Source organism: Mytilus galloprovincialis, chromosome 1, assembly GCF_965363235.1.
Source record: "Mytilus galloprovincialis chromosome 1, xbMytGall1.hap1.1, whole genome shotgun sequence".
Classification (NCBI taxonomy): domain Eukaryota; kingdom Metazoa; phylum Mollusca; class Bivalvia; order Mytilida; family Mytilidae; genus Mytilus; species Mytilus galloprovincialis.
Window position 1 is genome coordinate 129,518,848 of NC_134838.1, and position 15,459 is coordinate 129,534,306.

The following is a 15,459-nucleotide window of genomic DNA, read 5'->3' on the forward strand; positions in this document are numbered from 1 at the left end:
ACCATTAACAATGTACATTTCATTAACACATTGTACGTTACCAAAACCGATCTCTGTTCGATGAGTTCAATACAAAACTATTTAAAACTCAATTATAAATATTGAAGATCTAATATACCCAGAAATAGAAACATAAGTAAACCCAAACCATTACAATCAGATTAATAAGAGCAATTGTTTCCGTTGTAATAACACAATAGCAAAGGTACTGTTTATACCGCATTATGTTTGCATGGTAAATATAGATTCCACCACTTCATCGACAGAGTTAATTTTTCAAGGTTTGCAGAGCGTTTTAAATATTCAAAATGTTATTGTCGACAGTGGATAAATATCGTATTACAAAAGATTTGGTAGCGGAATCTGTTTATTTGATTTTTATATGATTTGCAGACAATTCTTGCTTCATTTCGAAATAGCAGCACATAGATGTGTTCTGTCTATGTGACGTCATCAGGCATGGTCGCCTTTTTTCATGACGGCACGTTAGGAATTTAACAGGAAAGCAAAATAAAATAAGGTTATAACTAAATTTTGACCTGATATCAAAGGAACCACACGTTTATAAAATAAAAATTAAATCAAATCAACCGGTCATGATAAACCGAGTCCAAATTAGACAATATTTTTTCATATTATTTCGTTGTACTTCGTTTTGGTAAATAAAAATTATCTTATCGTTTAACATCACTGGGATATGTTATCATAAAACATCTTGTAACACCTTTTTACACCTTTACAACCATCTTGAGTATATGAACCTTTTGTAAGAATTTAATTAATTGTGGTCAAGTAAATGCTAAGAAATTGGTAATGTACACACTGTAGACTTGGAAGTACCATGTTGCACTCAGAACATTATCAACTCTACATTCAAATATTGCCAGGTGGTGAGTTTTGTCAGCCAGAAAGGTGTAGATGTTTGTTGTTACTCCATTTGCTGTGGTCCATGAATCATCTAGCGATGTGTTGTTTAGGAACCAATCTACTGGGGTACCATAAGTTGAATTGCATGTCAATGATACAGAATCGCCCTCAACTTTAAATGTCGGGCCAGTGATTACTGTATAACCGGCAGCTACAAAATATACAAAACAGAAATATGTGTCTACTATCAAAGTACAGCAGCATAAAACAATAAAAAGTAATTTACCGATCTTCAATAATTCGATTAGACAAAAACAAATCGGGAAAACAAGCCAAAACCAGGGTAACACATCAACTATTACTGGAAAACACCGTTACAAAGAAAACACTGAGCGAAAACAAAAACAAATTTCAACATACATAAAAATGGACTGTAAGATAGCAACAGCCATGTTATTGGCAAGTTTACGTATATTCTTCATTTTTAACATACTTTTAGTGTTATAAATCAATTTCAACCATTCAAGATCTGCTCTACTACCCTCTCAGCAACGTAAATTTCAAATGATTACAAATGTAAAAGTAAGAATATAAACCAATGTTTGCTGAGATATAGAATTGAAAACGAAATAATCCTGTTTTGTCTCAATTAATGTTGGTAAGATCGAGCTACGTAGAAATAAAAACGAAGAAAATTGAGGTTTGTTTTAAAATATTAAATATTCATTATTTTTTTATTTCATAAAGTAACTACTATTTATCATCGTACATGTAAAATCAAATGTTAATCATATAGATCGTTATAAATATCAAGGAAAAATATGTGTAAAGTCAGCTTTATGTATCCTGCTTGTCTTTAAAGTCAGCGTTATGTATCCTCCTTGTCTTTAAAGTCAGCGTTATGTATCCTCCTTGTCTTTAACTATCATTATATGATTTAAAGGAATTTAATGGTTAGTGGATAGACAGAATAAGAAGCATATTTATATTAACAAGATTAAGAATAAAACTTACATTGACAAAAAGATAATGTTGTGAGGGACAACAGCACCAACGCACGTAGAACATATTGTTGACTGATCCCGAAACATGTCATTCTCTATTTTTTTTTATCAAATTGTGACAATCACCCTTTTTGAAAAATGTCCTATATTGGAGGCTGCAAAGAAAAAAGAGAAAAATATTACAAAAGTAACTATAAAATAAAAATCGAATAATAGAAAAACTCACTCCCTTCAAACAATCACTTATCTATTAGAACAAGAAATCGTATTGACAGACAAATCTTTGGACAATGTACTTAAGGTTTCGAACATCATGTAAAACAATAGTTGTATATCTAGGGTAACAAAGGTGATTATTTTACTTTGGCAATAATGTACATTACGTTACCCTTTTAACTAAGATAATCGTATACAAGCAATGTTTGAAAATTTAACGTTACGGAAAGTAGTATATTAGGATGTGTTTTAATAAATAGAAGAAATGTGTTTTTCGGTGACAAAACAAGCTTAATTTATAGTAATTACAATAATATCTGGCCCTCTATATATTTATCATTGAAATAATTCATTTGATCATCAATGATAAACAATGATTGGAGATAGCAAATAATTTTTAAACCCACTTTTTTTTCGCACAGAAATCTATTATAATATGTGGTCAGGTTGATTTTTGGATTCGAGCGTCACTGATGAGTCTTTTGTAGACGAAACGCACGTCTGGCGCAAATACAAAGTGCCAATCCTGGTATCCATGATGAGTTTATTTACTATACATGAAAAGGGGGTGGATAGGATATCCTTCAGACTATAGAATTATAACCACAAGTGATACTACTGATACATTTTTTAATAGAATACATAATAGACTGACAACATATTTTGATAGGCGAAAGCCTGTTTGAGGTTTGGCTAGCCACAAAAAAAGGTTTAACCTACCATTGTTTCGTAAAATGTGATGTACCAAGTCAGGGAAATTGCTATTGTTAGCTCATTTCTGTGTGTTGCATTGTCGTGTGGTTTTTGTTGCACTTTAGTGTTTCTATTGTATCGTTGTTCTCCTCTTATATTTGATGTGTTTCCCACAGTTTTAGTTTGTAACCCGGATTTGTTTTTTTCTTAATCGATTGATGAATTTCGAACAGCGGTATACTACTGTTGCCTTTATTTGTAAAGAACCGTTTTAATCGTGGATGTCGTGGATCTGATCATATGTTTGTAATAAATACTTTAAACCAAAATTAATTTTAAAAGTAAATTAAAATCATATGCATATTTTGTATATTTTAAACGTATAAGCTTACAAAATCTGGTGTCGGTTTAAAATTTTATAGTATACTTAAGTCAATGTATAAAAAACAAGAAATCTTCAAGTACAGAGTTTTATTTGATCTACATTTAAATGATTTACCAAATTATTTTCATTCTACATGTGACCCAGTTATCCTCAGCTCAAAATGCATTAATTGCCTACTACATGATGATGATTTTAGTCATTGAGCAAGCAGGGTGTCTATATTGTGTAAAACATTTATCTTACTTCACTAAAGATAAAAACACTCACATCCGCATAATAAAAAAATTCAATGGAAAGAAAAGAATAAAAACACTAACATAAACATGTTTAACCCCGCCGCAATTTTGCGCCTGTCCCAAGTCAGGAGCCTCTGGCCTTTGTTCGTCTTGTATAATTTTTAATTTTAGTTTCTTGTGTATAATTCGGAGTTAAGTATGACGTCCATTATCACTGTACTAGTATACATATTTTAGAGGGCAGCTGAAGGACACCTACGGGTGCGGGAATTCTCGCTACATAGAAGACCAATTGGTGGCCTTCGGCTGTTGTCTGCTCTATGGTCGGGTTGTTGTCGCTTTGACACATTCCCCATTTCCTTTCTCAATTTTACATCCGCATAATAAGAATTAAATGGAAAGAAAATGATAAAACAATTCCTTTCTCAATTTTACATCCGCATAATAAGAATTAAATTTAAAGAAAATGATAAAACAATTGTCAGGTTGTTATAAACTACGAATCGCTTAACTTACATGATTGAAATAACTGATTGTTTCCTCAAAATTTCAGTTACAAGGGGGATATTATGTTTTACAACACAGGCATCGTAAGTATTATCCATTCTTATCGCAATACTTCTTTGATTTATTGTATGTGCAAATAAGTAAAACATGTCAATACAGACCGTGAGTATTGAAAGAGGGGCGAAAGATATCATAGGACCAATCAAACTCACAAATTAAATATAAACTGACAACACCCTGGCTACAAATGAAACGACAAACAGACAAACAATAGTACTTAAGAAACAACATTAAAAGCTAAAGACTGAGCAACACGAACCCCACCAAAAAGTAGGGTTGATCTCAGGTGCTCTGGAAGGGTAGCAGATCCTGCTCCACATGTGGCACTCGTCGTGTTGATCGTGTCATTACAAACCCAGTAAATAGTCTAATTCAGTAGGTCTCATTCATGAAAAGGGAAGGGGATCTTAGTAAAGACGTAAGAAACATATCCGATATTATCTGTGAAACGGTTATTCCATAACGGTCAACAAACTGGTGATGACGTCCGTAACATTTATTAAATCTTGTGTTATAAATGTTGATAAGAAGTTGAAAATTTTGTCCATGTCCCCGAATGTATCTACCTTAACAATCACACGGATGCCAAGTGAAGAAAAGGATCTCCTTACAATTAAGGAGCACCTGAAATCAACCTCACTTTTTAAAGGAAGTTCGTGATTCTCTGTTTTTAGTTAATTTTCTTTTAGGTAAATTGTTGTTTGTCATTTGGTCTTTTCCGTGTATTTACCATGGTATTGTCACTTTATCCTTCATTGTATGGTTATTATTGTAATGTTGTTGCATCGATGAAGATCGAAAACATATACATTCGTTTGATGTGTTTGATCTTCAGATTTTACCACTTATTTATGTACTTTCTGTTTAAGATTTTGAATAATGTGTTTTTTTAATTCATTTATGATAGAAAAACATAACATGTAGGTAGCAAATAATTATACTACTACTAGGTGGTGTTTAATGACCTTGACCTCTTATAAGGGTCTCGCAAGGTCATTTGTTAGAATTGCATTTCAAGTACGTTTCTTTTCCTTTAAAATTTTACCGAGAACTTCATTTTCAGAAAACTATATTGAAATATTTGTTTGAATTTCATTATTGGCTGACAGTTATATTGATAATTACAAGTTTGTACATGCGCAGCACAGTGGATGTGTTTTATGTTCGTTTAACTGCTAAATGTGTAAATAATTAGGAAAATCGTTGAACTATATTATATCATTTATACAAATATTTGTATGTGTTAACGAATAGATAAAATGAGGTAGCAATTATTTGGTCTATTTAAAATAATCTTTTACTCTTCTTTTGAAAATCTTTTAAATTATAGTATGTTATATAAAAATCATTATATTATGCATTTGACAACTCGTCTAAACATCAACCCAACAATGGTAGATTTGTAAATTTGCTTTCGCAATTTGTTTGTTCTTCCCTCGCCGGGATTCGAACCCATGCTACTGAGATATCGTGACACCAAATTGCCTGCACTGTAGCCGTCCCGCTAGACCACACTACCACCGGGGCTTCATAAAAATGAAGCTTTCGGTGGCCGGGTGTTAACTTTCCACGTCAGTTTTAATCTAGCGTCGTACTACAGTACATGATATATAAGGCATGGAGATGTTATTTTTACAGATCAGCTAAATTATCTATAGTAAAGGATCCTTCGAGCATCCTATTTATGTAAGATACAGTCACAGAAAATAATGATATTTATAAGTACGTCTGAGCCAGTGACAACTCTACAACAGATTTATCCATCGAATCACCAGCAGTGATGGTGATACATGGCTGTAATATTTTATATATATTAATATTTAAATAAATTTTATAAATTAGTTTCATTCGTTCAGTTACATTAAATTTAATGATATGGAAGATAAGTCAAAATGAAATACATTTTGAATGTTGCCTGAAAAGTAATTTTGATTTTATATGTTTGCAAAAAACTCATTGCACAAATTTGGTAGAAAATGAATATAAATGAATAAGAAGGTTCAATTTACTGGATTAACTGTACTCCCTCATCTAAAAGGGAAGCTATTTTATTACAACAACGAAAAAAAACCAGTATATAAAACATACTGAACTTTATGGCAAGGGGTATAGAGGATTTTAACGATTTTCTGAACAATAAATTAGAAAGAAGTAATTATGAACTAAAACATTTATCGATCAAAATAACAACCAAATGACGACTCAGTTCTCCAAACTACAGTGGAACTCATTCTCAGGAGTTAAATATTTCTCGATAATAGATTATATACTCACTCGTGAAATACAGATTGTAGATAAGGTTATACAAAACTTGTTTATTTTCCGTTCAATGATCACAAGTGTGTCCAACCTGTGAACACTAACAAACAAAAAAGAGGTTCGGGTTATTATAAAACCAATACGGGGGTTATTGGTAAATGACACTGAATTTTAAACTATCTCGAATTCTTGGAAACATAAGATGAATTGATTTTTGAGATAATAAGGATTTCTCTGTCATCACATAAACTACTATAAATAGGCATTACTATGAACCTTTAAAAAATCTTTGATTAAATAGAAACGAGGGTCAAAGTGGGAATATCAAACAGAAGTCTACTTAAAAAGAAAACGAAACGCAAAAAAATATCATTAATTAAATGCTATTGAAACACACTCTTACATTGATAGTTATACATGTTATACATATTACGAAATGAAAAGCATAAACTGCACGCTTTAAGAAGAAATGAATTGACATAAAAAGGGGAAACATTTATGACTGTTTTCTTTAATAGAACAAACAAGAGATAACGAAAAACTTAAGTCAAAGATAAAGTCTGAATGACACATGTAAAAAAATAGAAAATAGATAAGATAATAATAATAAAAAAATAGTTCGGGAAACTGTTTACTTCAGGTGGTTTGAACCAAAGAGCTCGGAGAATTTTAATACAAAATGTAAATAAAGTTCTCTCTGAAGCGAAAAACGTTTATGTATAGTAAAATTTCTAAAGATGTAATTTATAAAACTATTAAATACTGATTTGAGATACTGGTATTTGTAACAATTGAGATTCAGTAAATATAAAATATATTTATATAACGCTTTTGAAATCGCAGACAAAAAGCCTATCATAATAGTGAGGAGAGGGGTTATACTGAAAAATGAAATAATAACAGTATTAAAAGTAAATTGTAAAATAAAAAAAAATCTCGCTGAACGTTTTAAAATTGTTCTACCAACAGTTATAGAAAAAAACCCAATAGGTATAAAAAGAAGATGTGGTATGACACCAAAATGACAGTGTTCGTTATGGGCTACAATATTTTTTATTCTTCCCATGCTTGAAGAGTGCTTCAAAATACTTTTGTATATATGAATAGGTAAAATAAATTGACTACAGGGAAATCTTTCAATTATATTGAATAGGAATGGAAAGCTGCATATTTAAAAAAATCAATTTCGAGAATTTTTGCCTGATTTTTTTTTTTTTTACTTACTTATGACTGTAAAACAAGTTATGTGTGTACTTCGAAATGCATCCACCAGAGCTGTTTATCATTGTAAATATAACGGAATTTGATGAGACTGTCATTAAAGTGAGAGGTTAAGCGCTTTAAAACCAGGTTTAATCCACCATTTTCTACATTTGAAATTCCATTTTCCAAGTCAGGAATATGACAGTTGTTGTCCATTCATTTTTGATGTGTTTTGAAGTTTGATTTTGTGTTGAGTTCAGTATTTTTGTGATTTTAGTTTTTGGTATATTCTATTATTTACATTTTATATGCGAACCTGATTGCAGCCACAAATAAAACTAATCAAAAAGTACAAGGAAATCCCCTGTATTGTCCTTACACAGAAAAAAACAAAACAAATGTATTTGCAGACGACACAATATTATTGATAGAAAATAGAAATCAATCGAGAAATCATTTATGGTTGAAGAAATATATACAACGCATCAATTGCTATAGTAAATTATTGAAAAGTTGAACATTTAAATCGTTTGAAAAGAAGACAAAACTCCAAAATTTCGAAAATAAAAACATTAAATGAATCAACTCAAGCATTGCGAAGTGAACATGGGTACAATTTTGATATGGACGCTATTTGATTAGAGAAATCATGAACAATAAGGAATGTCTCGTAGTTTAACCTTCAATGGCTTGGTCCCGATATTAAAATCATTAATTGAATCTAAAAAGGGTTTGAAATTGAAATCCTAGGAATAAAATGAAAAGGAATTAAACAACATCATGGCGATTTTTATATGGCAAGGAAAAGTATTATTTCGACAAATGCACGCAGTTGTATAAGATCTGTGTAGCATGTTTATTAATTCTATAATTCAGGAATTTAGTAAAAGTTATTTATATATGTTTTTAATAATTCTGATTTGCATTAACTTGTGCTGAAATAAAGTGTTTACTGTTGATTTTAGCCAGGTTTGTTTTAACTAAGTACGATATGACATATCGTTTAAAATGACAAAATGTGTGTCGTGTATACAGACACATATAGAGTGAAGGCTTTGCCTGAGCTTGTTGCAACAGTAATGTCTGCATAACAAAATAAAATTTAGTTTCAGTGCTCCAACGATGTCAAGACAAATATGTCATCTCTATAAAAACTACATATATGTTTGAAAGATTTCGTTCTAGCTTAAAATTTATGATTATGTTGTGTGTCCTTTATTCATATTATCAAGCAAACTAGCACTAACAGGAGGTAAGGTGACTATGATCATCTGAAGCTCACGTTTTCACAAAAATATAATAAGATCATTATTTTTTTTTCTCAGAAGATACTTTGTTGATTCTTATGATGTTTTAATAGAAAACTTAAATTGAATGCTTTTGTTTCATCAAAGTCAATGCAAATAGTTATAATTTCACTAGGAGAATAAAGAAATAGGAAGATGTGAAATAAGTGCTAATGAAACAACTGTCCATCCAAGTAGCAATTTATAAAAGCCAACCATTATAGGTCAATATACGGCCTTCAACACAGAGCTTTGGCTCACACCGAATAGCAAGCTATAAAGGGTCCCACAAGTATTAGTGTAAAACCATTCAAACAGAAAAAGCAACGGTCTTAACTATATAAAAACAAAAAACGAGAAACACTTATGAACCACGCAAACAGACGGCAACCACTGAATAGTCTATTACATTGTGTGTAACACATTCGAAATCACAGAGTACTATAAAAAGTAAAAAGTAAAACCTGGTGTTATGCCTAACTAAACCTCTCACTTGTATGACAGTCGCAAAAGATTTCATAATATTGACAACAATGTGTGAGCAAAACAAACAGAATTAATAGGTAAAAATGTCAAATGGGTCTACCGCTATTAGCGAGTTGTCATTTTGAAATGTAAAATCTCTTTGAAATAAAAAAATAATCGTACAAAGTCCAATTGATTATTTGTTTCAATGTGTTTTGAATGCGTTAAAAATACGTGCAATTCTATCAAAATCTAGAGACTATATATTGATTTGACCAAAGCGGTTCGCCTATGCTCTCAGCTGAGCAACACAAATCTACAACGTGAATTGGTTGAGGGATATCACCAATCTAAAATTATTTAAATATGTTTTCGACACAATATATGGTTTGTTAACCTCTGTCTTCAATATTATTGTTTTACACTTTACACTGCTATTCTACCTGCTTAATGGGGAGATCTGTTATATCATTAGACACAACTTTTTATACAAAATGGGAAACGCACGTTCTAAAACTTTGTAAAAGTTATGTAGAATGCCACATTTTCCAAAAAAAAAACGTGTTGAAATTTAGGTTAACATAACTTAACGACAATTTAAATGCCAGGTACAATTGTAGCGTGTTCATGTGAAAAGAATATTCATATACGACTCTGTTATTAAATGTCCTTATACAAGGTCGTTGTGGCTATCGGTATCATCCAAGCTATTTAATTAATTTGCATATTTATAACAGATAAGTTCATAATTATATAATAGCAATACAGCTTTTGTATATAAGTCTGAATTAATAATTGGTGTAAAATATAACTTTAGTAATGCAACATCCAGTCCAAGGATATTCAAATTTGAAACGTCAGCGATTTTAAAACTACATTACATAATTTAGAAAAGTTATTCGCAACTGCTTTTATTATGTTAGGTAGTGACTATGTCTGTTGATTTTCTCAATTACATGTTACTGGATTTAAATATAACCGTTGTTTACAAATAATTTAATTATATTACAAAAAAAGGTGACAAAGACTTGTTGTTATTATAAAACACCCACAAAACTCGCATTATACGAAAAGGTACAATGTGCAAAATGCAAAGAAAGTAATCAGAAGAGAAATAAATAAAGAAAGTATACAATTTAAAGAACAAATAAAGTAAGATGACAACAGATAGGAATAGATATATTTTGATATGACCAGTAAAGCACAAATGTATTTAGATGTGCTCAGTAAAGAACAAATACATAAAAATTTACCCAGTAAAGAACAAATTTATTAAGTTGTGCTTAGTAAAGAACAAATACATTAAGTTGTGCCCAGTAAAGAACAAATACATTAAGTCGTGCCCAGTAAAAAACAAATACATAAGAAGCTGCCCAATAATTGTCAGATTCATAATTTTCTACCCTGTGAACATATCGTACCATTTTAGTTTCTACCAATCGGCATAAATTTCTGTTTTGTCGCGTTTTTAATAAAGTAATAAGATCTCTAAACGTCAATGTTTTACAGTGGTTTACTATCAACACATGGTCTCGAAGAAGTATAATTAAGAAATGCAGTATATTATGTTAATCATATTTAGTAATTGGCTGAAACAAAAAAATCAATATTTCGTATTTTAAATGCAGTTTCAATAGTTTATTTCATGTCTTGCAAATACAATTAATCCTTATTTTCACTTAGAAACCCAGTATTAAAATTATTGCTACACATAAAAAGGAGAGCAGGATTACGACAATATGAAAGCAATGATTCTACCAAAGCAGATAGTAATAGAGCTGGTCTACCAAAGCAGATAGTAATAGAGCTGGTCTAAAATGCTGTCGATACAGTTCCATAGGTTTTGAAAGGGTGAGAGGACAAGGGCAAAATGTTTGTTTTTTTATGATGAGTTTCTGATTTTCTACTTTTTGTTACTCTACAGTATTTGATTTCCTGTGCATTACTCTTTCATCCGATCATATATGTTTCTATAGGTCGTAATTGAATTGTGTTGTCCTGTCATTCACAATGTATCTGAAATCAATATAGTAATTAGAACAAACATCTAAAGAAGATGTTATAATACTATACTACAAACCTCAGTTTATGGACACTAAAATCCAACGCCCTTTCTAAACCAATATGGAATCATACAAACTACACATCAACAGATCAATTAGTTGAGGTGTATTTCCAATGTCAAGACTTGCATCCAATCAAACGAAATTTAAAGGTCCAATTATTGATAATGTTGCATGGAGACACAATTTAAATTATATTGTAAACATTGCATGGAACACTGAATATAAATAGAAACTATTCTTATCATATTCAAATTTATTTTTAGATGTATTGATTTATAAAAAAAATGCTGTCAGCGCTATTTCTTTTCCTCTTTGTTTAAAATCAAAAACAATTATATGCATAATAGTTTTGTTTGTGTGATGGGTTAAGTGTTCAAGTAATATGTCATTCATGCTTCCATCCAACAGCACGGTAGACTCTTGGACGTTGATTAATAGAAATCTCCCCCTTCTTATGACTGACAAAAATCGGACATTTTGCAATTCCAGTAACCCAAATTTAAATAACAATGCACGAAGGCTGCATGAGACATATAGTGTTCACTTTGTCAGTCAGGCTGAGTATCTGTTACACTATATTTTATAAACGCAAAAGTTTCAAAAGTTATCGATAGGCGCAGAAAAATGTTGTGCATTTTCTGTGTATACAAATGATTTTTTTTCAAATTGGACACTTCATTTTGGCAAGAAACAATTCTGTTAGTTATGTACAAAAATAAACTCATCATAGATAGCAAGATTGAAATTTTGTATTTGGGCCAGACGTGCATTTCGTGACTTGGTACAGGTATTCTATGGAAAAAATGGTAAATTGAACCTGGTTTTATAACTAGCTTAACCTCTCAATTATAAGACAGTTACATAAAATTCATTTATATTGACATCGATGTGTGAACACAAAAACAGATATAATACGTAAAAATGTCAAAAATTGGTACATCAGTCAACATTGTGTTATAATCTTTATAACTATGTAACAAGGAAACACAAAAAGGCATATAGACAAAAAGCACCATGGTTAAAATGAAAGACAAGAATACAAAAAAATTACCATAACACAAAATGCACAAATGATTTGCAAATGGCTCATACTGCAAAGTTGGATATAAGGTTAAATAACGGATGGTCAAATTCTTTATTTATTACATTTCGAATCACACAGCATAGCACCTCAATATGCTTGTAAAACACCGCTTTAAAAGATGCGTCTGTTTTTTTCGTGATTTAATTCTTGCTGAATTTTTAACGACAATGTATAATAAGTTCAGTTTCAAATATATCCTGCTGTTACGATCACAATCATTTTATGAAATCCATTTGTAAGCGAAAGCAGACACAACTTTCTAGTCAAATAAGTTCATTTACGGAAATCATTAATATTTTAAATTCATGGTTTAGTTGTGAATTTATCACTTGCTTTACTTTTATTTTTCTGTGGACTACTCCAGATGCATCGAACTGCTGAATCAATCTGGTCGTTCAGGCATGATGAACTCAAATCGACAACTTTTAATCGACCTAAAAAAGCTATATTCAATTTTATTCTAAAATGTTAAAGTAAGTAATTTAATATGCATTTTATTATATTCGAATTAAACGACAAAGTCATGATTTTTAACAAATTAAAGTTGACAAGTGACTTTATGACAATAGGCTGATTTTTACTAAAGCTGCTTTGAAATATTGTTAAAATTGATTTAAAAAAGATTGTGTATTTGACAACATTTTTTAAACGACAAACGTATCGAATGGACGACCACCAATGATTGACTGTGAACATGAGGATGCGGCTAGTGCAAAGCCAGTAACAACTAATAAAAACATCACTTTATAAATATCCAGTACATATAAAACATTTCATGTATTTAGTGTAAAGACATCATTTACGAACAGAGAAAATATGACCTTGTGACTAGTGTGACACTTAAAAAAAATATGGTGTCATAAGCTATGCAAATTATATATATTAGAGCTAAGTTGGTTGTTGATATGCGCATGAAGTCAAAGATGACAAACACATGTTATTGAGACAGTTTCGTAGTTTATGATCAAATGCCCCTATCAAAGCGTTGGGAGGTGTGCATGTATACAACGGGATTGTAATTACGACATTTGGAACGAGTCCGCGATCATCTGTAAAACGGATATTCCATTATAATCAAGCAACTCGTGTTGGGTCTCAAATATATACGAAAGGATGATTTTAACTTTACTATTTGGAACTCTCGGTTGTATAGCTTTCATGTCAACAGTTACCCTCTATAAAGAAAGTTATGATAGAAAATGCTATCCTTTGAATATTGTATCAACTAGGTAATAAAAAAGTTTAATATGTCTATTGAAAAAGTCAATTTTAATTTCCTTTTATTACCAAACTTTAAACAAATGGTATCTGTATACCAGTTGAATACGTAATATGACTATGTCTATTGGATTTTCTTTTGAATTATTTTCAAAGGGTAAAAAACTACTGATGAAAACGAATCGAAAGCAAAAAGCTAAAAAGAAATCGCTGTGTGTGTTCGAAAACAATACTTAACATTTTTTATTTTGTTATCCATTATTTATTCTTCGAAACCAATCTATTCAAAATCTAAAATGTGTACAACTTTTTTTTCAAATTGCATTTGATATGATATGACTGTTGTCAAAGATTGTGACACAATAGTACAATAGACACAAAAGATTCACATATAATATACAATTATAATACTGATTTCGTTATCAGTAAATTAAAATCAAACTTATTTTTTCTTTTAAATATACAAATGGCTCTACTTGCATTGTCAGAAAAATTGTGATTTAAACTTGGTTCTATAACTTGAAAAATCTCCCACATGTATGACAGTATTTTATTGTTCTGTTATATTGACAATATTCGGTGAGCATTTCAAACAGTGATATGTTTCTATGACAAGTATAAGAATACAACAGTCTAAGCTGTGTAAACATCAATCACAAACGACTGCACATTTATTTCCTTACAAATTCAAGAAAACATGAAAATAAATCTAACAAAAAATACATTGTAGTAGATTATTATTTTAATAATAACGACGTCCATTATAAATGTATGAACGAAATGCAGGATCCGTCGTTGATTTGCTTAAATCGGAGAATGTTCTACCGATAGTTGATGGGTTTTTTTTATTAAGAAAACTCATGGTTAATATATCGACAGATTTACCAAAAGACGACTATGTTGTAGTTATATCGATACCTGTTTTCATAAAACGGTTTCAAAAATACAGAGAGCAACGTTTCTTCAATTTTCCTAGAATATTGTATTCGGTAAAAACTGATTTTAGACGCACTTATTCATTTCCTCTTTTGTTATTCTTTGTATGACATACATTATCATGCAACTGTCATACAAGTGAGAAACTAGAATGATTACCACATCATTGTCTTCATGAATGGTAACATTTTTTTTATTTATTTTTAATTCATAAATTTTCTATACTTTATTTTTTGGTGTCCTTTTTTTAAAATAAGATACCATTATAAAATCCCAACAAAATGTTATTTTCGAGCTCTATATATTTTTTGATGAGTTACTTTTTGATATGTACTATGCATGGAAGACCTTCTGGTGTTGTTTGTTCTATGGTCGGGTTGTTGTCGCTTTGACACATTCCCCATTTCCATTCTCAAGTTTCTCATATTTTTGTTTGTACACGTATAGGAGGTGCGGACAAGTCTATATGATCATCATCAACTAAAGCAGTTAATTCTTTGAGGAAAGATTTTCTCAAACTTTGAATTACGGTCATTACGTTTTAATACAACAAATGTGCAGCGTTTGGCAGTGATATTGATCCGTTCCATCCGACTCTTTTTTGTAGCGATTCTTTTTCCTGTGATTATGTCTAGCCGTTGTACATCGCAATTATTCTAAGCTTAATTTGCGCCTTTAGAGTTTTATAAAAATAACTACCACTTCTTTCTGTTTAGTAGATTCATGTTTCCCGCGTTACTTATCTTACTTGCAAAGGAAATAAGCAATTTGTATTGATTAATTATGATAGCAGAAAATTAATCAAGCGTACTAAGTTTACAATTGCAACACGTTTTTCAAAATAAATTTTATTTGGAAAATCATATTTTTAGAAAACCATGTTTGAATTGAGGTCGAGTTGCGTAACTTCACCACAATGAAAACAACAGTTACAATTATAATTTGTTCGTGTAAAGAATATTCCTACACGTCTA